The sequence below is a fragment of the Hydractinia symbiolongicarpus genome, chromosome 13 (assembly GCF_029227915.1).
Source record: "Hydractinia symbiolongicarpus strain clone_291-10 chromosome 13, HSymV2.1, whole genome shotgun sequence".
NCBI lineage: Eukaryota > Metazoa > Cnidaria > Hydrozoa > Anthoathecata > Hydractiniidae > Hydractinia > Hydractinia symbiolongicarpus.
The window spans coordinates 1,907,934-1,934,595 of record NC_079887.1 but is presented as its reverse complement, the minus strand read 5'-3'; the positions used below and the strand labels follow the sequence as shown (position 1 = coordinate 1,934,595).

The 26,662-nt window shown below is 36.0% G+C and overlaps 1 long non-coding RNA gene across 1 annotated transcript; it reads left to right on the top strand.

Annotated features, from left to right (window-relative positions):
* Window positions 1–463: 463 nt before the first annotated feature.
* Window positions 464–5,575, top strand: LOC130623017 (uncharacterized). Its single transcript, XR_008981130.1, has 3 exons — window positions 464–693; window positions 895–1,089; window positions 5,074–5,575. It is a non-coding gene; the product is annotated as an uncharacterized LOC130623017 (long non-coding RNA).
* The last annotated feature ends 21,087 nt before the right edge of the window (window positions 5,576–26,662 follow it).

Below are 26,662 nucleotides of genomic sequence, written 5' to 3'. Positions count from 1 at the left end.
AGCGTCTCATCAAAAATGAAAACATTTTTAAAAACTACAAGTCTCATGCGTTTTAGTGGTGAAAAAAAAATTTAAAAAATCGTTCGGGAAATGAGTTTACTTCCTGGGTACTTTCTTTGTATACATTCGACTATACGGGCCAAGCCCGGGATTTACGGGAAATCGCGGGATTTCCTTTGCTGGCGATTAAACCTCTTTTATTAAGCGTCTCATCAAAAATGAAAACATTTTTAAAAACTACAAGTCTCATGGGCTTTAGTGGTGAAATAATAATTTAAAAAATCGTTCGGGAAATGAGTTTACACCCCGGGTACTTTCTTTGTATACTTTTGACTATACGGGCCGAGTCCGGGATTTACGGGAAATCGCAGGTTTTCGTTTGCCGGCGATTAAACTTCTTTTATTAGGCTGTTCAGTCACGTGACTTTTTGCCGTGTTCGGAAATTCAGCTTAAAACAAGCTCGCACACGGCAACGCGTATTTTGTTATTGCGCGTGATGGCACTTATTTTAAATCGTCGAATTCGGCACCTATTTCGCTTAAGACAGATGGTGTATGGGCAGATAGTGATTGTTAAGTACCTTAAATTTGTTTTTTTGAATGAGACTTGTTTAAACGACCAACAGTGTATTCAGATTTCGACGAGGGAAATGTAAACTTGGCGCAAACAGAGGAAAGTGCATGACGTATCAGGTAGTCTCACTTGAAATTAGTTTATATTAAAAATATACTTTCAATTTCTATTCTTATTCCTAACTTTCCTGCATGACAAATCTGGAGAAAAAGCATTTTTTGTTTATATCGAACCCCCGTCTTAAAGTTCTATGTGACTTGCTGCAGTGCAACAACGAATTTCGACTTTTTATTTATTTTATTTTATTATATAATTTATAGTCTTGGAATGATGGCTATTAATCATGGCTATGTGCTAGATATTCCAGTTAACATTAGACACAGCTACTAAACTAAAGCACCAAAGCTAGCTAGCTACCTAGCTATATATATATTAGCCGAAGTAGTGGACCAGAAGATGGAGTGTGTGATGTTGTGTTTAATTATTCCATACCACTGTGTGGTTAATAGATAAAGGTATATTTTGCTTACTACTAGTGTGATTTGGTTTTTAAACACTTAAAGTATTAGGCTTGGAAATTTGTTGATTCCAGATACCAATTTGTTACCCACTCAGTTCTTGCAAACTGTTTACTGTTTACCATTATTCTTTTTTACAAAAACGCCTCTCTTCCAACTTTCCAGGCCTAAAGTTAGCTAAGAGTCAGAGTAGGTTACTTTATAGCTAGCTTATACTGTTTTAAAAAGCAAGATTTAGATAATAATTGAAGAGATAATGATTATATAATGTTATTTTTGTAAATATTCCATTGTTTAGTATGTATAGCTATATCATAATTGCTGACGTAAACTAGAAAGGCAGATAATACACAGTCTAGGTAGGAATGGTATTTTAAAAATAATATGCATTGGTTAAAAGTTTTGCAGCTTATGTTAGACAATAAAATTATTAGTGCAGTTTCGCTTGATATATTTTCAGCTTTAAAAATGAGTATTAAAAATAAACAAGTTTATGATCTTTTTTCTTCATTGAATGAAAAAAGCATTAAAGAAGTAAGTGATGGATTTGTTTTACTTGGTGTTGAAATAACATGTCCAGAAAAAGCGTTATATACAAAAGTTAAAAGACTAGTAGAGAAAGTAAATGGTCTGAAAAAAAGGAAAGCTAATTCTGCTATAGAAACTTTGTTGGAAGCTGAGTTTAGTGTTCCAGTGCAAATTACCCCACATCAGCGATCTATTGATGCGGCTAGTTCTAGAAATGAAGTTTTGTTTAAAGAGAAAATGAAACAATTAAAGGAGGAAAACAAAAGTTTAAAAAGAAAGTGCGAAAATTTTCAAGAATTAGAAATTCAATACAACACACAAGTCAAAGAGGTTAAGAAACTTAGTAACGAGTTATTTGTAGCAATGAAGGATGAAAATAAGTTGACAGCAGAATATCGTCGTATAAAGAACAATTATCTTGAAGTAGAGGAAAAACTTAGAAATGTGGAATTGAAATTTAAAGATAATAGCAAAGCGAGGGCAGATAAATTGAGAAATTTATCAAAGAAAATTAAAAACAGAGATGATAAAATTAATAAAATGGAATCAGAAATAGCTGAATTGATATCTGGTACTGAGAATAAAAGTGATGAGTTGGATGACATGAAAGTAAACTTGAACAGACTCAATGATAAATTAGAAAACAGTGAAACTATAGTTGATGATCTGCGGAATGAGAAAGCAAAACTGAAAAGAAAGACGCACAGTTTGTTGTTAAAAATTGAAAACCAGAAAAAATTGATTGACCACAAAGAAGTGAATGATATGAAGTGTTTAAAAAGTGATTATGACAAACTCTGTACAAACATGAAGCAACTTACTGAAGAAAATCGTGATTTGCAAATGCTCGTTTCGTTATTAAACGACAATGAAATTGTAACATTTGAAGGTGGTCGTTATTCAGACGAAATAAGAGAAGTTGTTATGGAATTACTTTCCTTGAATGTCAGCATGGGAAAGGTAAATGATGTGATCAAGGTTGTACTTGAAAAACTTGCAAAAAAAAGGGTTGACAGGTTGCCTTCACAAGGTTTAAAAAGTCATTTAATGCAAGAAGCATTAATTTTAGCACAATTACAGGTTGCAGAAGCAATGATTGATAATGACAAGGATGCGTTTGGTAATTGTTTACATGGAGATGGTACATCAAAATACCATAAACATTATCAAAATTTTCAGATTACAACATCGAAAGGAAAAACTTTAACATTTGGATTATCAGAAGTTGCAGGTGGCGATGCGGCAATAGTAATGAAAAATTTTACTGACACAATTGATGACATGTGTGACATTCTGAAAGAATGTGACAAGGATGCAAATTTTTCCCGGCTTGTCACATCAATCAAATCTACAATGTCGGATCTTGGCCCTATTAATCCTTTATTTAACTCACAACTGAAATCTTTAAGGGAAAAATTATTACCAAATGTTGTAGAAAACTGGAATTATTTAAGCGAAACACAAAAAACGGACATGACCGATATGGGAAATTTCTTTTGCAAATTACATCTTCTGGCAAATTTTGCCTCAGAGGCAGATAAAGTTCTGCATTCATTTGAGAGAATGGTCCTCTGTGATGACTATGAAACAGTATTTGCCTTCAATAGTGCAAAAGAATCTTCTGCTTCTAGATTAGTGCGTACAGCTTGTAAAGCTTTTCATGTGCGTGGAAGTGACGAATGTGGAGTAGCATCGTATTTTAACTCGTTTTTAGCTGGTCGCAATCAGAAATCTTACTTTGTACCATTTATTGGAAATCGTTTTAACATATTGTTTTATAACGCTGCTGCATTATATTACCATCGTGATGCAGTCGTATCTTTTCTTTCATCATGGCCTGATCCTAATAATTTACTGAAAGCTGTAAATGAAGACGTATCAAATAAGTTGTTTCTTAGTGAAGTCAGAGCACTTGGCATTATTGATAAATTATTGACTGGTCCATTGTGGCGATTAATAGAGTCTTGTGAAAGTATCCTCGAAATAAATCCATACCTGTTACAACTTAAAGTCAAACTATCTGCACTCTGCAACAATTGTTCATCACTTCTATCTGGCAGTCATATTTTCCAAGAGGATGGTATTATTGTACACAACAAAGATGAATTATTTATCAAGCTATTTGAGGATACAGGTGATGATGAATTGGATATTCTAACACAGCAAGCCCTTGAAATTATTTTCCATGCAATTCTCATCATCTTAGAGCGTCAATGTAAGGATCAACTGCCTGGAGGAAAGTACTGGAGCCCCAGTCAGATAATAAAGGAGACGTCATCAATTGTACCAGTAACCAATAAGGCTTCTGAAAGTGACTTTGCAATTTTGGATTTGTTAGTGAAAACGAAGCCAAGTGCCAATGTTGAAACATTGCAGGCTTTAACCATGTGGTCGCGTAACAAAACACTTGATTGGTTTGAACAGAAGTCTTATGATGAGAAAAAAAGTATGATGGAATCAGCCAGACATAATGTGGAAAAAATGAAGGCGAAGTATAAATCAAGGAGAAAAGAACTGTTGGAGGAGAGGAAAAGGAAATTGCTTGCTAAACAAGATATGAAAAAGAAAGCTGAAGAGAAAATAGCATTGAAGAAAGTGGAAGCTTTTAACAAATTGCTTGAGCTAAATGTCCAGGCTTGGATATCTGTTGATGAACTGAAAAAAAACATCATGGATATATCATCACAAAAACGTGCAGAAGTTTTGCTAGCGCAAATGAATTTTTACAGGCATGTTATGCCTTTCAAATGCAATTCCAAATTGTTTAACAAAACAAAACAGAGTGGAAACAAAAGAGTTGATTTGTCTTGGGAAGAGCTTCTTGAAAACTTTGTTAAAATCATGCATGTAACATTTTCATCATCTGCAGAAAAGGTAACAAAGGATAACCTGAAGTCGAAGGAAGATAGAGATGAAGTAGTTGCAACCCAAAAAAAGGAACTGATGGAAAAGATCAAGAAAGAAAGGATGAAAAAACTGTCTGAACAACAAAAAAGCAACAAACTCCCTTCCTTCATCAAAGACCCTGATTGTTTAGTTGGTTTACACATACGGCATCATTTAAAGGAAGAAGATGAAGAGGATGCATATTGGTGTAAAGGGGAAATTCTAAGTGTAGCAAAACGACATTCCAATCCTAAACGCACGTTGTTTAATGTAGTATATGAGTCAGAACCTGAGACAGTTTGGAGTTTTCCAATAATTTTAGATTTTGAGAAGGGAGACGTTATTATGTTATCTTAGAATATAGTTAGTTATAGTATAGTTATATATTTGAGGGAAGAAATTTTTGTGGTAATGTATTTCGTTCAAACCGTGGAACTTTTTTATGGCAAAAACTTCTTCCTTTGAGGATCATTGTTTTGTCAACTTGTGACATGTGGTATATATTGTTCTATTAAAACATTTAGCACTTATGGTAGCTTAATATTTTGCGTTCTTTTTTTTATTTAGGTGCTAAAAGGTGCAGTTGTTCCATTTTCATCTGGTCTGCATATTTATACTCTGTCAAATATTTTGCAAGCTTTAAGAGTGTTTGTCAAAGTTTTATAGTTACCAACTTAGTGTTTTACAGTGGTTCCTGTGGACTTTCTTTTTACATTTCCTTAAATTTGAAATATCTTTTCAGCTATTACGTTATTTTCTCTGGCTGGTCTGCAAAAATATAAATTTCGTACATTTCTATGAAGTCTCTCAATGTTAAGATTACAGTTTATAAACATTTTTGCCGGTTATTGTATAATTGTTTTGCTTTTATACATTGATTTTATGTTATTTTTGAGCTACAGCATCATTTTTACTATCTGGTCTGCAAATTACACTCTTGTCAAATATTTTGTACTCTTCAAGAGTGTTTGTAAAATTTTTGAATAGTTACTAATTTGTGGTGTTTTATTATGTTCCTGTGAATTTTTTTCGCATTTTCATCAATTTGGAAAGATTTTTTCAACTATGACGTCATTTTTTCTATCTGGTCTGCAAATTACACTCTTGTCAGATATTTGTACTCCTTAAGAGTGTTTGTATAATTTTTGAATAGTTACTAATTTGTGGTGTTTTATTATGTTCCTGTGAACTTTTTTGCATTTTCATCAATTTGGAAAGACTTTTTCAACTATGACGTCATTTTTTCTATCTGGTCTGCAAATTTACACCCTTGTCCGAAATTTCGTACACTCTAATGAACTTTGTTTAACGTTAAGATTACAGTTTATAAAATTGTTTACTGGTTGTTGTATACTTTCTTGCGCTTTTAGAGCAATTTGTAGTAATATTTGAGCTATGACGTCATCATTACGTCATTTCTAAAAATAAACCATCAAAAATTAATATATTTTTTCTTTTACAAATATACTATCTACTGTAAAAATTTTAAGTTCTTACCATGTCTCAATCTGGAGTTATTGATTTTTAAAGATAGAAATTGTGAAAAAAAACCTATACATGACCCCCGTCTTTGTGCCGTGTTTTGTTGCGAAATTGGCCGAAAAACGCAACAAAAAAGGGCTATACTATCTATCATAAAAATAACAATAACTAGAGAATGGCTTGGAGTTAGGAGTTGCGCGACCCCTCGTTGAAACCGTATAGAAATGTAGAAAACGTTGCATACGGCTAGAAGGTCGAGCGGCGCATAGAAAAATTTGACCTGAACAGCCTACTTTTATTCTGCGTCTCATCAAAAATGAAAACATTTTTGAAAACTACCAGTCTCATGCGTTTTAGTGGTGAAAAAAAAATTTAAAAAATCGTTCGGGAAATGAGTTTACTTCCTGGGTACTTTCTTTGTATACAATCGACTATACGGGCCAAGCCCCGGATTTACGGGAAATCGCTGGATTTTGTTTGCCTGCGATTAAACCTTTTTTATTAAGCGTCTCATCAAAAATGAAAACATTTTTGAAAACTACAAGTCTCATGCGTTTTAGTGGTGAAAAAATAATTTAAAAAATCGTTCAGGAAATGAGTTTACACCCTGGGTACTTTCTTTGTATACTTTTGACTATACGGGCCGAGTCCGGGATTTACGGGAAATCGCAGGTTTTCGTTTGCCGTCGATTAAACTTCTTTTATTCAGCGTCTCATCAAAAATGAAAACATTTTTGAAAACTACAAGTCTCATGCGTTTTAGTGGTGAAAAAATAATTTAAAAATTCGTTAGGGAAATGAGTTTACTCACTGGGTACTTTCCTTGTATACTTTTGACTATACGGGCCGAGACCGGGATTTACGGAAAATCGCGGATTTTCGTTTGCCAGCGATTAAACTTCTTTTATTCAGCGTCTCATCAAAAATGAAAACATTTTTAAAAACTACAAGTCACATGCGTTGTAGTGGTGAAAAAATAATTTAAAAAATCGTTCGAGAAATGAGTTTACACCCTGGGTTCTTTCTTTGTATACTTTTGACTATACGGGCCGAGTCTGGGATTTACGGGAAATCGCAGGTTTTCGTTTGCCGGCGATTAAACCACTTTCATTAAGCGTCTCATCAAAAATGAAAAGATTTCTGAAAACTACACGTCTCATGCGTTTTAGTGGTGAAAAAATAATTTAAAAAATCGTTCGGGAAATGAGTTTACTCCCTGGGTACTATCTTTGTATACTTTTTACTATACGGGCCGAGTCCGGGATTTACGGGAAATCGCGGGTTTTCGTTTGACGGCGATTAAACTTCTTTTATTCAGCGTCTCCTCAAAAATGAAAACATTTTTGACAACTACAAGTCTCATGCGTTTTAGTGGTGAAAAAATAATTTAAAAAATCGTTCGGGAAATGAGTTTACTCCCTGGGTACTTTCTTTGTATACTTTTGACTATACGGGCCAAGCCGGGATTTACGGGAAATCGCGGGTTTTCGTTTGCCGGCGATTAAACTTCTTTTATTCAGCGTCTCATCAAAAATGAAAACATTTTTAAAAACTACAAGTCTCATGCGTTTTAGTGGTGAAAAAATAATTTAAAAATCCTTCGGGAAATGAGTTTACTCCCTGGGTACTTCCTTTGTATACTTTTGACTATACCGGCCAAGCCGGGATTTACGGGAAATCGCGGGTTTTCGTTTGCCGGCGATTAAACTTCTTTTATTCAGCGTCTCATCAAAAATGAAAACATTTTTGAAAACTACAAGTCTCATGCGTTTTAGTGGTGAAAAAAAAAATTTAAAAAATCGTTCGGGAAATGAGTTTACTCCCTGGGTACTTTCTTTGTATACATTCGACTATACGTGCCAAGCCCGGGATTTACGGGAAATCGCGGGTTTTCGTTTTCCGGCGATTAAACTTCTTTTATTCAGCGTCTCATCAAAAATGAAAACATTTTTGAAAACTACAAGTCTCATGCGTTTTAGTGGTGAAAAAATAATATAAAAAATCGTTCGGGAAATGAGTTTACTCCCTGGGTACTTTCTTTGTATACTTTTGACTATACGGGCCAAGCCGGGATTTACGGGAAATCGCGGGTTTTCGTTTGCCGGCGATTAAACTTCTTTTATTCAGCGTCTCATCAAAAATGAAAACATTTTTAAAACCTACAAGTCTCATGGGCTTTAGTGGTGAAATAATAATTTAAAAAATCGTTTGGGAAATTAGTTTACTCCCTGGGTACTTTCTTTGTATACTTTTGACTATACGGGCCGAGTCCGGGATTTACGGGAAATCGCAGGTTTTCGTTTGCCGGCGATTAAACTTCTTTTATTCAGCGTCTCATCAAAAATGAAAACATTTTTGAAAACTACAAGTCTCATGCGTTTTAGTGGTGAAAAAATAAATTAAAAAATCGTTCGGGAAATGAGTTTACTCCCTGGGTACTATCTTTGTATACTTTTGACTATACGGGCCAGGCCCGGGATTTACGGGAAATCGCGGGTTTTCGTTTGCCGGCGATTAAACTTCTTTTATTCAGCGTCTCATCAGAAATGAAAACATTTTTGAAAACTACAAGTCTTATGCGTTTTAGTGGTGAAAAAATAATTTAAAAAATCGTTCTGGAAATGAGTTTACTCACAGGGTACTTTCTTTGTATACATTGGACTATACGGGCCAAGCCCGGGATTCTCAGGAAATCGCGGGTTTTCGTTTGTCGGCGATTAAACCTCTTTCATTAAGCGTCTCATCAAAAATGAAAACATTTTTAAAAACTACAAGTCTCATGCGTTTTAGTGGTGAAAAAAAAATTTAAAAAATCGTTCGGAAATGAGTTTACTTCCTGGGTACTTTCTTTGTATACATTCGACTATGCGGGCCAAGCCCGGGATTTACGGGAAATCGCGGGATTTCCTTTGCTGGCGATTAAAACTCTTTTATTAAGTGTCTCATCAAAAATGAAAACATTTTTAAAAACTACAAGTCTCATGGGCTTTAGTGGTGAAATAATAATTTAAAAAATCGTTCGGGAAATGAGTTTACACCCCGGGTACTTTCTTTGTATACTTTTGACTATACGGGCCGAGTCCGGGATTTACGGGAAATCGCAGGTTTTCGTTTGCCGGCGATTAAACTTCTTTTATTCTGCGTCTCATCAAAAATGAAAACATTTTTAAAAACTACAAGTCTCATGCGTTTTAGTGGTGAACAAAAAATTTAAAAAATCGTTCGGGAAATGAGTTTACTTCCTGGGTACTTTCTTTGTATACAATCGACTATACGGGCCAAGCCCCGGATTTACGGGAAATCGCTGGATTTCGTTTGCCTGCGATTAAACCTCTTTTATTAAGCGTCTCATCAAAAATGAAAACATTTTTAAAAACTACAAGTATCATGCGTTCTAGTGGTGAAAAAATAATTTAAAAAATCGTTCAGGAAATGAGTTTACACCCTGGGTACTTTCTTTGTATACTTTTGACTATACGCGGCGAGTCCGGGATTTACGGGAAATCGCAGGTTTTCGTTTGCCGTCGATTAAACTTCTTTTATTCAGCGTCTCATCAAAAATGAAAACATTTTTGAAAACTACAAGTCTCATGCGTTTTAGTGGTGAAAAAATAATTTAAAAATTCGTTAGGGAAATGAGTGTACTCACTGGGTACTTTCCTTGTTTACTTTTGACTATACGGGCCGAGACCGGGATTTACGGGAAATCGCGGATTTTCGTTTGCTGGCGATTAAACTTCTTTTATTCAGAGTCTCATCAAAAATGAAAACATTTTTAAAAACTACAAGTCTCATGCGTTGTAGTGGTGAAAAAATAATTTAAAAAATCGTTCGAGAAATGAGTTTACACCCTGGGTTCTTTCTTTGTATACTTTTAACTATACGGGCCGAGTCTGGGATTTACGGGAAATCGCAGGTTTTCGTTTGCCGGCGATTAAACCACTTTCATTAAGCGTCTCATCAAAAATGAAAAGATTTCTGAAAACTACAAGTCTCATGCGTTTTAGTGGTGAAAAAAAATTTAAAAAATCGTTCGGGAAATGAGTTTACTCCCTGGGTACTTTCTTTGTATACTTTTGAATTTACGGGCCGAGTCCGGGATTTACGGGAAATCGCGGGTTTTTGTTTGCCGGCGATTAAACTTCTTTTATTCAGCGTCTCATCAAAAATGAAAACATTTTTAAAAACTACAAGTCTCATGGGCTTTAGTGGTGAAATAATAATTTAATAAATCGTTTGGGAAATAAGTTTACTCCCTGGGTACTTTCTTTGTATACTTTTGACTAAACGGGCCGAGTCCGGGATTTATGGGAAATCGCAGGTTTTCGTTTGCCGGCGATTAAACTTCTTTTATTCAGCGTCTCATCAAAAATGAAAACATTTTTGAAAACTACAAGTCTCATGCGTTTTAGTGGTGAAAAAATAAATTAAAAAATCGTTCGGGAAATGAGTTTACTCCCTGGGTACTATCTTTGTATACTTTTGACTATACGGGCCAAGCCCGTGATTTACGGGAAATCGCGGCTTTTCGTTTGCGGCGATTAAACTTCTTTTATTCAGCGTCTCATCAGAAGTGAAAACATTTTTGAAAACTACAAGTCTTATGCGTTTTAGTGGTGAAAAAATAATTTAAAAAATCGTTCTGGAAATGAGTTTACTTGCAGGGTACTTTCTTTGTATACATTCGACTATACGGGCCAAGACCGGGATTTACGGGAAATCGCGGGTTTTCGTTTGCCGGCGATTAAACTACTTTTATTAAGCGTCTCATCAAAAATGGAAAAATTTTTAAAAACTACAAGTCTCATGCGTTTTAGTGGTGAAAAAAAAAATTTAAAAAATCGTTCGGGAAATGAGTTTACTTCCTGGGTACTTTCTGTGTATACATTCGACTATACGGGCCAAGCCCCGGATTTACGGGAAATCGCGGGATTTCGTTTGCCGGCGATTAAACCACTTTTATTAAGCGTCTCATCAAAAATGAAAACATTTTTAAAAACTACAAGTCTCATGGGCTTTAGTGGTGAAATAATAATTTAAAAAATCGTTCGGGAAATGAGTTTACACCCCGGGTACTTTCTTTGTATACTTTTGACTATACGGGCCGAGTCCGGGATTTACGGGAAATCGCAGGATTTCGTTTGCCGGCGATTAAACTTCTTTTATTCAGCGTCTCATCAAAAATGAAAACATTTTTGAAAAATACAAGTCTCATGCGTTTTAGTGGTGAAAAAAAAATTTAAAAAATTGTTCGGGAAATGAGTTTACTTCCTGGGTACTTTCTTTGTATACATTTGACTATACGGGCCAAGCCCCGGATTTACGGGAAATCGCGGGATTTCGTTTGCCGGCGATTAAACCTTTTTTATTAAGCGTCTCATCAAAAATGAAAACATTTTTAAAAACTACAAGTCTCATGGGCTTTAGTGGTGAAATAATAATTTAAAAAATCGTTCGGGAAATGAGTTTACACCCCGGGTACTTTCTTTGTATACTTTTGACTATACGGGCCGAGTCGGGGATTTACGGGAAATCGCAGGTTTTCGTTTGCCGGCGATTAAACTTCTTTTATTTAGCGTCTCATCAAAAATGAAAATATTTTTAAATACTACAAGTCTCATGGGCTTTAGTGGTGAAATAATAATTTAAAAAATCGTTCAAGAAATGAGTTTACACCCCGGGTACTTTCTTTGTATACTTTTGACTATACGGGCCGATTCAGGGATTTACGGGAAATCGCAGGTTTTCGTTTGCGGCGTTTAAACTTCTTTTATTCAGCGTCTCATCAAAAATGAAAACATCTCTGAAAACTACAAGTCTCATGCGTTTTAGTGGTGAAAAAATAATTTAAAAAATCGTTCGGGAAATGAGTTTACTCCCTGGGTACTTTCTTTGTATACTTTTGACTATACGGGCCGAGTCCGGGATTTACGGGAAGTCGCGGGTTTTTGTTTGCCGGCGATTAAACTTCTTTTATTCAGCGTCTCATCAAAAATGAAAATATTTTTAAATACTACAAGTCTCATGGGCTTTAGTGGTGAAATAATAATTTAAAAAATCGTTCAGGAAATGAGTTTACACCCTGGGTACTTTCTTTGTATACTTTTGACTATACGGGCCGAGTCCGGGATTTACGGGAAATCGCAGGTTTTCGTTTGCCGTCGATTAAACTTCTTTTATTCAGCGTCTCATCAAAAATGAAAACATTTTTGAAAACTACAAGTCTCATGCGTTTTAGTGGTGAAAAAATAATTTAAAAATTCGTTAGGGAAATGAGTTTACTCACTGGGTACTTTCCTTGTATACTTTTGACTATACGGGCCGAGACCGGGATTTACGGGAAATCGCGGATTTTCGTTTGCCGGCGATTAAACTTCTTTTATTCAGCGTCTCATCAAAAATGAAAACATTTTTAAAAACTACAAGTCTCATGCGTTGTAGTGGTGAAAAAATAATTTAAAAAATCGTTCGAGAAATGAGTTTACACCCTGGGTTCTTTCTTTGTATACTTTTGACTATACGGGCCGAGTCTGGGATTTACGGGAAATCGCAGGTTTTCGTTTGCCGGCGATTAAACCACTTTCATTAAGCGTCTCATCAAAAATGAAAAGATTTCTGAAAACTACAAGTCTCATGCGTTTTAGTGGTGAAAAAAAATTTAAAAAATCGTTCGGGAAATGAGTTTACTCCCTGGGTACTTTCTTTGTATACTTTTGACTATACGGGCCGAGTCCGGGATTTACGGGAAATCGCGGGTTTTTTTTTGCCGGCGATTAAACTTCTTTTATTCAGCGTCTCATCAAAAATGAAAACATTTTTAAAAACTACAAGTCTCATGGGCTTTACTGGTGAAATAATAATTTAAAAAATCGTTTGGGAAATAAGTTTACTCCCTGGGTACTTTCTTTGTATACTTTTGACTATACGGGCCGAGTCGGGGATTTACGGAAATCGCAGGTTTTCGTTTGCCGGCGATTAAACTTCTTTTATTTAGCGTCTCATCAAAAATGAAAATATTTTTAAATACTACAAGTCTCATGGGCTTTAGTGGTGAAATAATAATTTAAAAAATCGTTCGGGAAATGAGTTTACACCCCGGGTACTTTCTTTGTATACTTTTGACTATATGGGCCGATTCAGGGATTTACGGGAAATCGCAGGTTTTCGTTTGCGGCGATTAAACTTCTTTTATACAGCGTCTCATCAAAAATGAAAACATCTCTGAAAACTACAAGTCTCATGCGTTTTAGTGGTGAAAAAATAATTTAAAAAATCGTTCGGGAAATGAGTTTACTCCCTGGGTACTTTCTTTGTATACTTTTGACTATACGGGCCGAGTCCGGGATTTACGGGAAGTCGCGGGTTTTTGTTTGCCGGCGATTAAACTTCTTTTATTCAGCGTCTCATCAAAAATGAAAATATTTTTAAATACTACAAGTCTCATGGGCTTTAGTGGTGAAATAATAATTTAAAAAATCGTTCAGGAAATGAGTTTACACCCTGGGTACTTTCTTTGTATACTTTTGACTATACGGGCCGAGTCCGGGATTTACGGGAAATCGCAGGTTTTCGTTTGCCGGCGATAAAACTTCTTTTATTCAGCGTCTCATCAAAAATGAAAACATTTTTGAAAACTACAAGTCTCATGCGTTTTAGTGGTGAAAAAATAATTTAAAAATTCGTTAGGGAAATGAGTTTACTCACTGGGTACTTTCCTTGTATACTTTTGACTATACGGGCCGAGACCGGGATTTACGGGAAATCGCGGATTTTCGTTTGCCGGCGATTAAACTTCTTTTATTCAGCGTCTCATCAAAAATGAAAACATTTTTAAAAACTACAAGTCTCATGCGTTGTAGTGGTGAAAAAATAATTTAAAAAATCGTTCAAGAAATGAGTTTACACCCTGGGTTCTTTCTTTGTATACTTTTGACTATACGGGCCGAGTCTGGGATTTACGGGAAATCGCAGGTTTTCGTTTGCCGGCGATTAAACCACTTTCATTAAGCGTCTCATCAAAAATGAAAAGATTTCTGAAAACTACAAGTCTCATGCGTTTTAGTGGTGAAAAAAAATTTAAAAAATCGTTCGGGAAATGAGTTTACTCCCTGGGTACTTTCTTTGTATACTTTTGACTATACGGGCCGAGTCCGGGATTTACGGGAAATCGCGGGTTTTTGTTTGCCGGCGATTAAACTTCTTTTATTCAGCGTCTCATCAAAAATGAAAACATTTTTAAAAACTACAAGTCTCATGGGCTTTACTGGTGAAATAATAATTTAAAAAATCGTTTGGGAAATAAGTTTACTCCCTGGGTACTTTCTTTGTATACTTTTGACTATACGGGCCGAGTCCGGGATTTACGGGATATTGCAGGTTTTCGTTTGCCGGCGATTAAACTTCTTTTATTCAGCGTCTCATCAAAAATGAAAACATTTTTGAAAACTACAAGTCTCATGCGTTTTAGTGGTGAAAAAATAAATTAAAAAATCGTTCGGGAAATGAGTTTACTCCCTGGGTACTATCTTTGTATACTTTTGACTATACGGGCCAAGCCCGGGATTTACGGGAAATCGCGGCTTTTCGTTTGCGGCGATTAAACTTCTTTTATTCAGCGTCTCATCAAAAATGAAAACAATTTTGAAAACTACAAGTCTTATGCGTTTTAGTGATGAAAAAATAATTTAAAAAATCGTTCTGGAAATGAGTTTACTCACAGGGAACTTTCTTTGTATACATTCGACTATACGGGCCAAGACCGGGATTTACGGGAAATCGCGGGTTTTCGTTTGCCGGCGATTAAACCTCTTTTATTAAGCGTCTCATCAAAAATGAAAACATTTTTAAAAACTACAAGTCTCATGGGCTTTAGTTGTGAAATAATAATTTAAAAAATCGTTCGGGAAATGAGTTTACACCCCGGGTACTTTCTTTGTATACTTTTGACTATACGGGCCGAGTCGGGGATTTACGGGAAATCGCAGGTTTTCGTTTGCCGGGGATTAAACTTCTTTTATTTAGCGTCTCATCAAAAATGAAAATATTTTTAAATACTACAAGTCTCATGGACCTTAGTGGTGAAATAATAATTTAAAAAATCGTTCGGGAAATGAGTTTACACCCCGGGTACTTTCTTTGTATACTTTTGACTATACGGGCCGAGTCCGGGATTTACGGGAAATCGCAGGTTTTCGTTTGCGGCGATTAAACTTCTTTTATTCAGCGTCTCATCAAAAATGAAAACATCTCCGAAAACTACAAGTCTCATGCGTTTTAGTGGTGAAAAAATAATTTAAAAAATCGTTCGGAAAATGAGTTTACTCCCTGGGTACTTTCTTTGTATACTTTTGACTATACGGGCCGAGTCCGGGATTTACGGGAAGTCGCGGGTTTTTGTTTGCCGGCAATTAAACTTCTTTTATTCAGCGTCTCATCAAAAATGAGAATATTTTTAAATACTACAAGTCTCATGGGCTTTAGTGGTGAAATTATAATTTAAAAAATCGTTCGGGAAATGAGTTTACACCCTGGGTACTTTCTTCTTATACTTTTCACTATACGGGCAGAGTCCGAAATTTACGGGAAATCGCAGGTTTTCGTTTGCCGGCGATTAAACTTGTTTTATTTAGCGTCTCATCAAAAATGAAAATATTTTTAAATACTACAAGTCTCATGGGCTTTAGTGGTGAAAAAATAATTTAAAAAATCGTTCGGGAAATGACTTTACACCCCGGGTACTTTCTTTGTATACTTTTGACTATACGGGCCGAGACCGGGATTTACGGGAAATCGCGGGATTTCGTTTGCCGGCGATTAAACCTCTTTTATTAAGCGTATCATCAAAAATGAAAACATTTTTAAAAACTACAAGTCTCATGGGCTTTAGTTGTGAAATAATAATTTAAAAAATCGTTCGGGAAATGAGTTTACACCCCGGGTACTTTCTTTGTATACTTTTGACTATACGGGCCGAGCCGGGAATTTACGGGAAATCGCAGGTTTTCGTTTGCCAGGGATTAAACTTCTTTTATTTAGCGTCTCATCAAAAATGAAAATATTTTTAAATACTACAAGTCTCATGGGCTTTAGTGGTGAAATAATAATTTAAAAAATCGTTCGGGAAATGAGTTTACACCCCGGGTACTTTCTTTGTATACTTTTGACTATACGGGCCGAGTCCGGGATTTACGGGAAATCGCAGGTTTTCGTTTGCGGCGATTAAACTTCTTTTATTCAGCGTCACATCAAAAATGAAAACATCTCTGAAAACTACAAGTCTCATGCGTTTTAGTGGTGAAAAAATAATTTAAAAAATCGTTCGGGAAATGAGTTTACTCCCTGGGTACTTTCTTTGTATACTTTTGACTATACGGGCCGAGTCCGGGATTTACGGGAAGTCGCGGGTTTTTGTTTGCCGGCGATTAAACTTCTTTTATTCAGCGTCTCATCAAAAATGAAAATATTTTTAAATACTACAAGTCTCATGGGCTTTAGTGGTGAAATAATAATTTAAAAAATCGTTGGGGAAATGAGTTTACACCCTGGGTACTTTCTTTTTATACTTTTCACTATACGGGCAGAGTCCGAAATTTACGGGAAATCGCAGGTTTTCGTTTGCCGACGATTAAACTTCTTTTATTCAGCGTCTCATCAAAAATGAAAACATTTTTGAAAACTACAAGTCTCATGCGTTTTAGTGGTGAAAAAATAATTTAAAAAATCGTTCGGGAAATGAGTTTACTCCCTGGGTACTTTCTTTGTATACTTTTGACTATACGGGCCAAGCCCGGGATTTACGGGAAATCGCGGGTTTTTGTTTGCCGGCAATTAAACTTCTTTTATTCAGCGTCTCATCAAAAATGAGAATATTTTTAAATACTACAAGTCTCATGGGCTTTAGTGGTGAAATTATAATTTAAAAAATCGTTCGGGAAATGAGTTTACACCCTGGGTACTTTCTTCTTATACTTTTCACTATACGGGCAGAGTCCGAAATTTACGGGAAATCGCAGGTTTTCGTTTGCCGGCGATTAAACTTGTTTTATTTAGCGTCTCATCAAAAATGAAAATATTTTTAAATACTACAAGTCTCATGGGCTTTAGTGGTTAAAAAATAATTTAAAAAATCGTTCGGGAAATGAGTTTACACCCCGGGTACTTTCTTTGTATACTTTTGACTATACGGGCCGAGACCGGGATTTACGGGAAATCGCGGGATTTCGTTTGCCGGCGATTAAACCTCTTTTATTAAGCGTATCATCAAAAATGAAAACATTTTTAAAAACTACAAGTCTCATGGGCTTTAGTTGTGAAATAATAATTTAAAAAATCGTTCGGGAAATGAGTTTACACCCCGGGTACTTTCTTTGTATACTTTTGACTATACGGGCCGAGGCGGGGATTTACGGGAAATCGCAGGTTTTCGTTTGCCAGGGATTAAACTTCTTTTATTTAGCGTCTCATCAAAAATGAAAATATTTTTAAATACTACAAGTCTCATGGGCTTTAGTGGTGAAATAATAATTTAAAAAATCGTTCGGGAAATGAGTTTACACCCCGGGTACTTTCTTTGTATACTTTTGACTATACGGGCCGAGTCCGGGATTTACGGGAAATCGCAGGTTTTCGTTTGCGGCGATTAAACTTCTTTTATTCAGCGTCACATCAAAAATGAAAACATCTCTGAAAACTACAAGTCTCATGCGTTTTAGTGGTGAAAAAATAATTTAAAAAATCGTTCGGGAAATGAGTTTACTCCCTGGGTACTTTCTTTGTATACTTTTGACTATACGGGGCGAGTCCGGGATTTACGGGAAGTCGCGGGTTTTTGTTTGCCGGCGATTAAACTTCTTTTATTCAGCGTCTCATCAAAAATGAAAATATTTTTAAATACTACAAGTCTCATGGGCTTTAGTGGTGAAATAATAATTTAAAAAATCGTTCGGGAAATGAGTTTACACCCTGGGTACTTTCTTTTTATACTTTTCACTATACGGGCAGAGTCCGAAATTTACGGGAAATCGCAGGTTTTCGTTTGCCGACGATTAAACTTCTTTTATTCAGCGTCTCATCAAAAATGAAAACATTTTTAAAAAATACAAGTCTCGTGCGTTTTAGTGGTGAAAAAAAATTTAAAAAATCGCTCGGGAATTGAGTTTACTCCCTGGGTACTTTCTTTGTATACATTCGACTACACGGGCCAAGCCCGGGATTTACGGGAAATGGCGGGTTTTATTTGCCGGCAATTAAACTTCTTTTATTCAGTGTCTCATCAAAAATGAAAACATTTCTGAAAACTACAAGTCTCATGCGTTTTAGTGGTGAAAAAATAATTTAAAAAATCGTTCGGGAAATGAGTTTACTCCCTGGGTACTTTCTTTGTATACTTTTGACTATACGGGCCAAGCCCGGGATTTACGGGAAATCGCGGGTTTTCGTTTGCGGCGATTAAACTTATTTTATTCAGCGTCTCATCAGAAATGAAAACATTTTTGAAAACTACAAGTCTTATGCGTTTTAGTGGTGAAAAAATAATTTAAAAAATCGTTCTGGAAATGAGTTTACTCACAGGGTACTTACTTTGTATACATTCGACTATACGGGCCAAGCCAGGGATTTACGGGAAAACGCGGGTTTTCGTTTGCCGGCGATTAAACCACTTTCATTAAGCGTCTCATCAAAAATGAGAACATTTTTGAAAACTACAAGTCTCATGCGTTTTAGTGGTGAAATAATAATTTAAAAAATCGTTCGGGAAATGAGTTTACTCCCTGGGTACTTTCTTTGAATACTTTTGACTATACAGGGCGAGTCCGGGATTTTTGGGAAATCGCGGGTTTTTGTTTGCCGGCGATTAAACTTCTTTTATTCAGCGTCTCATCAAAAATGAAAACCTTTTTAAAAACTACAAGTCTCATGCGTTTTAGTGATGAAAAAATAAATTAAAAAATCGTTCGAGAAATGAGTTTACTCCCTGGGTACTATCTTTGTATACTTTTGACTATACGGGCCAAGCCCGGGATTTACGGGAAATCGCGGGTTTTCGTTTGCGGCGATTAAACTTATTTTATTCAGCGTCTCATCAGAAATGAAAACATTTTTGAAAACTTCAAGTCTTATGCGTTTTAGTGGTGAAAAAATAATTTAAAAAATCGTTCTGGAAATGAGTTTACTCACAGGGTACTTACTTTGTATACATTCGACTAAACGGGCCAAGCCCGGGATTTACGGGAAATCGCGGGTTTTCGTTTGCCGGCGATTGAACCACTTTCATTAAGCGTCTCATCAAAAATGAGAACATTTTTGAAAACTACAAATCTCATGCGTTTTAGTGGTGAAAAAATAATTTAAAAAATCGTTCGGGAAATGAGTTTACTCCCTGGGTACTTTCTTTGTATACTTTTGATTATACGGACCGAGTCCGGGGCTTACGGGAAATGGCGGGTTTTTGTGTGCCGGCGATTAAACTTCTTTTATTCAGCGTCTCATCAAAAATGAAAACATTTTTGAAAACTACAAGTCTTATGCGTTTTAGTGGTGAAAAAATATTTTAAAAAATCGTTCTGGAAATGAGTTTACTCACAGGGTACTTTCTTTTTATACATTCGACTATACGGGCCAAGCCCGGGATTTACGGGAAATCGCGGGTTTTTGTTTGCCAGCGATTAAACTTCTTTTATTCAGCGTCTCATCAAAAATGAAAACGTTTATAAAAACTACAAGTCTCATGGGCTTTAGTGGTGAAATAATAATTTAAAAAATCGTTCGGGAAATGAGTTTACACCCCGGGTACTTTCTTTGTATACTTTTGACTATACAGGCCGAGTCCGGGATTTACGGGAAATCGCAGGTTTTCGTTTGCGGCGATTAAACTTCTTTTATTCAGCGTCTCATCAAAAATGAAAACATCTCTGAAAACTACAAGTCTCATGCGTTTTAGTGGTGAAAAAATAATTTAAAAAATCGTTCGGGAAATGAGTTTACTCCCTGGGTACTTTCTTTGTATACTTTTGACTATAAAGGCCGAGTCCGGGATTTACGGGAAGTCGCGGGTTTTTGTTTGCCGGCGATTAAACTTCTTTTATTCAGCGTCTCATCAAAAATGAAAATATTTTTAAATACTACAAGTCTCATGGGCTTTAGTGGTGAAATAATAATTTAAAAAATCGTTCGGGAAATGAGTTTACACCCTGGGTACTTTCTTTTTATACTTTTCACTATACGGGCAGAGTCCGAAATTTACGGGAAATCGCAGGTTTTCGTTTGCCGGCGATTAAACTTGTTTTATTTAGCGTCTCATCAAAAATGAAAATATTTTTAAATACTACAAGTCTCATGGGCTTTAGTGGTGAAATAATAATTTAAAAAATCGTTCGGGAAATGAGTTTACACCCCGGGTACTTTCTTTGTATACTTTTGACTATACGGGCCGAGACCGGGATTTACGGAAATCGCGGGATTTCGTTTGCCGGCAATTAAACCTCTTTTATTAAGCGTCTAATCAAAAATGAAAACATTTTTAAAAACTACAAGTCTCATGGGCTTTAGTTGTGAAATAATAATTTAAAAAATCGTTCGGGAAATGAGTTTACACCCCGGGTACTTTCTTTGTATACTTTTGACTATACGGGCCGAGTCGGGGATTTACGGGAAATCACAGGTTTTCGTTTGCCGGGGATTAAACTTCTTTTATTTAGCGTCTCATCAAAAATGAAAATATTTTTAAATACTACAAGTCTCATGGGCTTTAGTGGTGAAATAATAATTTAAAAAATCGTTCGGGAAATGAGTTTACACCCCGCGTACTTTCTTTGTATACTTTTGACTATACGGGCCGAGTCCGGGATTTACGGGAAATCGCAGGTTTTCGTTTGCGGCGATTAAACTTCTTTTATTCAGCGTCTCATCAAAAATGAAAACATCTCTGAAAACTACAAGTCTCATGCGTTTTAGTGGTGAAAAAATAATTTAAAAAATCGTTCGGGAAATGAGTTTACTCCCTGGGCACTTTCTTTGTATACTTTTGACTATACGGGCCGAGTCCGGGATTTACGGGAAGTCGCGGGTTTTTGTTTGCCGGCGATTAAACTTTTTTTATTCAGCTTCTCATCAAAAATGAAAATATTTTTAAATACTACAAGTCTCATGGGCTTTAGTGGTGAAATAATAATTTAAAAAATCGTTCGGGAAATGAGTTTACACCCTAGGTACTTTCTTTTTATACTTTTCACTATACGGGCAGAGTCCGAAATTTACGGGAAATCGCAGGTTTTCGTTTGCCGGCGATTAAACTTGTTTTATTTAGCGTCTCATCAAAAATGAAAATATTTTTAAATACTACAAGTCTCATGGGCTTTAGTGGTGAAATAATAATTTAAAAAATCGTTCGGGAAATGAGTTTACACCCGGGTACTTTCTTTGTATACTTTTGACTATACGGGCCGAGTCCGGGATTTACGGGAAATCGCAGGTTTTCGTTTGCCGGCGATTAAACTTCTTTTATTCAGCGTCTCATCAAAAATGAAAACATTTTTGAAAACTACAAGTCTCATGCGTTTTAGTGGTGAAAAAATAATTTAAAAAATCGTTCGGGAAATGCGTTTACTCCTTGGGTACTTTCTTTGTATACTTTTGACTATACGGGCCGAGTCCGGGATTTACGGGAAATCGCAGGTTTTCGTTTGCGGCGATTAAACTTCTTTTATTCAGCGTCTCATCAAAAAAGAAAACATCTTTGAAAACTACAAGTCTCATGCGTTTTAGTGGTGAAAAAATAATTTAAAAAAACGTTCGGGAAATGAGTTTACTCCCTGGGTACTTTCTTTGTATACTTTTGACTATATGGGCCGAGTCCGGGATTTACGGGAAGTCGCGGGTTTTTGTTTGCCGGCGATTAAACTTCTTTTATTCAGCGTCTCATCAAAAATGAAAATGTTTTTAAATACTACAAGTCTCATGGGCTTTAGTGGTGAAATAATAATTTAAAAAATCGTTCGGGAAATGAGTTTACACCCTGGGTACTTTCTTTTTATACTTTTCACTATACGGGCAGAGTCCGAAATTTACGGGAAATCGCAGGTTTTCGTTTGCCGGCGATTAAACTTCTTTTATTCAACGTCTCATCAAAAATGAAAACATTTTTAAAAACTACATGTCTCATGCGTTTTAGTGGTGAAAAAATAATTTAAAAAATCGTTCGGGAATTGAGTTTACTCCCTGGGTACTTTCTTTGTATACTTTTGACTATGCGGGCCGAGTCCGGGGTTTACGGGAAATGGCGGGTTTTCGTTTGCCGGCGATTAAACCTCTTTTATTAAGCGTCTCATCAAAAATGAAAACATTTTTAAAAACTACAAGTCTCATGGGCTTTAGTGGTGAAATAATAATTTAAAAAATCGTTCGGGAAATGAGTTTACTCCCTGGGTACTTTCTTTGTGTACTTTTGACTATACAGGCCGAGTCAGGGATTTACGGGAAGTCGCGGGTTTTTGTTTGCCGGCGATTAAACTTCTTTTATTCAGCGTCTCATCAAAAATGAAAATATTTTTAAATACTACAAGTCTCATGGGCTTTAGTGGTGAAATAATAATTTAAAAAATCGTTCGGGAAATGAGTTTACACCCTGGGTACTTTCTTTTTATACTTTTCACTATACGGGCAGAGTCCGAAATTTACGGGAAATCGCAGGTTTTCGTTTGCCGGCGATTAAACTTGTTTTATTTAGCGTCTCATCAAAAATGAAAATATTTTTAAATACTACAAGTCTCATGGGCTTTATGGTGAAATAATAATTTAAAAAATCGTTCGGGAAATGAGTTTACACCCCGGGTACTTTCTTTGTATACTTTTGACTATACGGGCCGAGTCCGGGATTTACGGGAAATCGCAGGTTTTCGTTTGCGGCGATTAAAGTTCTTTTATTCAGCGTCTCATCAAAAATGAAAACATCTCTGAAAACTACAAGTCTCATGCGTTTTAGTGGTGAAAAAATAATTTAAAAAATCGTTCGGGAAATGAGTTTACTCCCTGGGTACTTTCTTTGTATACTTTTGACTATACGGGCCGAGTCCGGGATTTACGGAAGTCGCGGGTTTTTGTTTGCCGGCGATTAAACTTCTTTTATTCAGCGTCTCATCAAAAATGAAAATATTTTTAAATACTACAAGTCTCATGGGCTTTAGTGGAGAAATAATAATTTAAAAAATCGTTCGGGAAATGAGTTTACACCCTAGGTACTTTCTTTTTATACTTTTCACTATACGGGCAGAGTCCGAAATTTACGGGAAATCGCAGGTTTTCGTTTGCCGGCGATTAAACTTGTTTTATTTAGCGTCTCATCAAAAATGAAAATATTTTTAAATACTACAAGTCTCATGGGCTTTAGTGTTGAAATAATAATTTAAAAAATCGTTCGGGAAATGAGTTTACACCCCGGGTACTTTCTTTGTATACTTTTGACTATACGGGCCGAGTCCGGGATTTACGGGAATTCGCAGGTTTTGGTTTGCCGGCGATTAAACTTCTTTTATTCAGCGTCTCATCAAAAATGAAAACATTTTTGAAAACTACAAGTCTCATGCGTTTTAGTGGTGAAAAAATAATTTAAAAAATCGTTCGGGAAATGAGTTTACTTCCTGGGTACTTTCTTTGTATACATTCGACTATACGGGCTAAGCCCCGGATTTACGGGAAATCGCGGGATTTCGTTTGCCGGCGATTAAACCTCTTTTATTAAGCGTCTCATCAAAAATGAAAACATTTTTAAAAACTACTAGTCTCATGGGCTTTAGTGGTGAAATAATAATTTAAAAAATCGTTCGGGAAATGAGTTTACACCCCGAGTAATTTCTTTGTATACTTTTGACTATACGGGCCGAGTCGGGGATTTACGGGAAATTGCAGGTTTTCGTTTGCCGGCGATTAAACTTCTTTTATTTAGCGTCTCATCAAAAATGAAAATATTTTTAAATACTACAAGTCTCATGGGCTTTAGTGGTGAAATAATAATTTAAAAAATCGTTCGGGAAATGAGTTTACACCCCGGGTACTTTCTTTGTATACTTTTGACTATACGGGCCGAGTCCGGGATTTACGGGAAATCGCAGGTTTTCGTTTGCGGCGATTAAACTTCTTTTACTCAGCGTCTCATCAAAAAAGAAAACATCTTTGAAAACTACAAGTCTCATGCGTTTTAGTGGTGAAAAAATAATTTAAAAAATCGTTCGGGAAATGAGTTTACTCCCTGGGTACTTTCTTTGTATACTTTTTACTATACGGGCCGAGTCCGGGATTTACGGGAAGTCGCGGGTTTTTGTTTGCCGGCGATTAAACTTCTTTTATTCAGCGTCTCATCAAAAATGAAAATGTTTTTAAATACTACAAGTCTCATGGGCTTTAGTGGTGAAATAATAATTTAAAAAATCGTTCGGGAAATGAGTTTACACCCTGGGTACTTTCTTTTTATACTTTTCACTATACGGGCAGAGTCCGAAATTTACGGGAAATCGCAGGTTTTCGTTTGCCGGCGATTAAACTTCTTTTATTCAGCGTCTCATCAAAAATGAAAACATTTTTGAAAACTACAAGTCTCATGCGTTTTAGTGGTGAAAAAATAATTTAAAAAATGGTTCGGGAATTAAGTTTACTCCCTGGGTACTTTCTTTGTATACTTTTGACTATGCGGGCCGAGTCCGGGGTTTACGGGAAATGGCGGGTTTTCGTTTGTCTGCGATTAAACTTCTTTTATTAAGCGTCTCACCAAAAATGAAAACATTTTTGAAAACTACAAGTCTCAAGCGTTTTAGTGGTGAAAAGATAATTTAAAAAATCGTTTCGGAAATGAGTTTACTCACAGGGTACTTTCTTTGTACACATTCGACTATACGGGCCAAGCCCGGGATTTACGGGAAACCGCGGGTTTTCGTTTGCCGGCGATTAAACCACTTTCATTAAGCGTCTGATCAAAAATGAAAACATTTCTGAAAACTACAAGTCTCATGCGTTTTAGTGGTGAAAAAATAATTTAAAAATTCGTTCGGGAAATGAGTTTACTCACTGGGTACTTTCCTTGTATACTTTTGACTATACGGGCCGAGTCCGGGATTTACGGGAAATGGCGGGTTTTCGTTTGCCGGCGATTAAACTTCTTTTATTCAGCGTCTCATCAAAAATGAAAACATTTTTAAAAACTACAAGTCTCATGGGCTTTACTGGTGAAATAATAATTTAAAAAATCGTTTGGGAAATGAGTTTACTCCCTGGGTACTTTCTTTGTAAACTTTTGACAATACGGGCCGAGTCTGGGATTTACGGGAAATCGCAGGTTTTCGTTTGCCGGCGATTAAACTTCTTTTATTCAGCGTCTCATCAAAAATGAAAACATTTTTGAAAACTACAAGTCTCATGCGTTTTAGTGGTGAAAAAATAATTTAAAAAATCGTTCGGGAAATGAGTTTACTCCCTGGGTACTTTCTTTGTATACTTTTGATTATACGGACCGAGTCCGGGGTTTACGGGAAATGGCGGGTTTTCGTGTGCCGGCGATTAAACTTCTTTTATTCAGCGTCTCATCAAAAATGAAAATATTTTTGAAAACTACCAGTCTCATGCGTTTTAGTGGTGAAAAGATAATTTAAAAAATCGTTTTGGAAATGAGTTTACTCACAGGGTACTTTCTTTGTATACATTCGACTATACGGGCCAAGCCCGGGATTTACGGGAAATCGCGGGTTTTCGTTTGCCGGCGATTAAACCACTTTCATTAAGCGTCTCATCAAAAATGAAAACATTTCTGAAAACTACAAGTCTCATGCGTTTTAGTGGTGAAAAAATAATTTAAAAAATCGTTCGAGAAATGAGTTTACTCCCTGGGTACTTTCTTTGTATACTTTTGACTATACGGGCCGAGTCCGGGATTTACGGGAAATCGCAGGTTTTCGTTTGCCGGCGATTAAACTTCTTTTATTCAGAATTTCATCAAAAATGAAAACATTTTTGAAAAGTACAAGACTCATGCGTTTTAGTGGTGAAAAAATAAATCAAAAAATCGTTCGGGAAATAAGTTTACTCCCTGGGTACTATCTTTGTATACTTTTGACTATACGGGCCAAGCTCGGGATTTACGGGAAATCTCGGGTTTTCGTTTGCCGGCGATTAAACTTCTTTTATTCAGCGTCTCATCAGAAATGAAAACATTTTTGAAAACTACAAGTTTTATGCGTTTTAGTGGTGAAAAAATATTTTAGAAAATCGTTCTGGAAAAGAGTTTACTCACAGGGTACTTTCTTTGTATACATTCGACTATACGGGCCAAGCCTGGGATTTACGGGAAATCGCGGGTTTTCGTTTGCCGGCGATTAAACCTCTTTCGTTAAGCGTATCATCAAAAATGAAAACATTTTTAAAAACTACAAGTCTCATGCGTTTTAGTGGTGAAAAAATAATTTAAAAAATCGTTCGGGAAATGAGTTTACTTCCTGGGTACTTTCTTTGTATACATTCGACTATACGGGCTAAGCCCCGGATTTACGGGAAATCGCGGGATTTCGTTTGCCGGCGATTAAACCTCTTTTATTAAGCGTCTCATCAAAAATGAAAACATTTTTAAAAACTACTAGTCTCATGGGCTTTAGTGGTGAAATAATAATTTAAAAAATCGTTCGGGAAATGAGTTTAC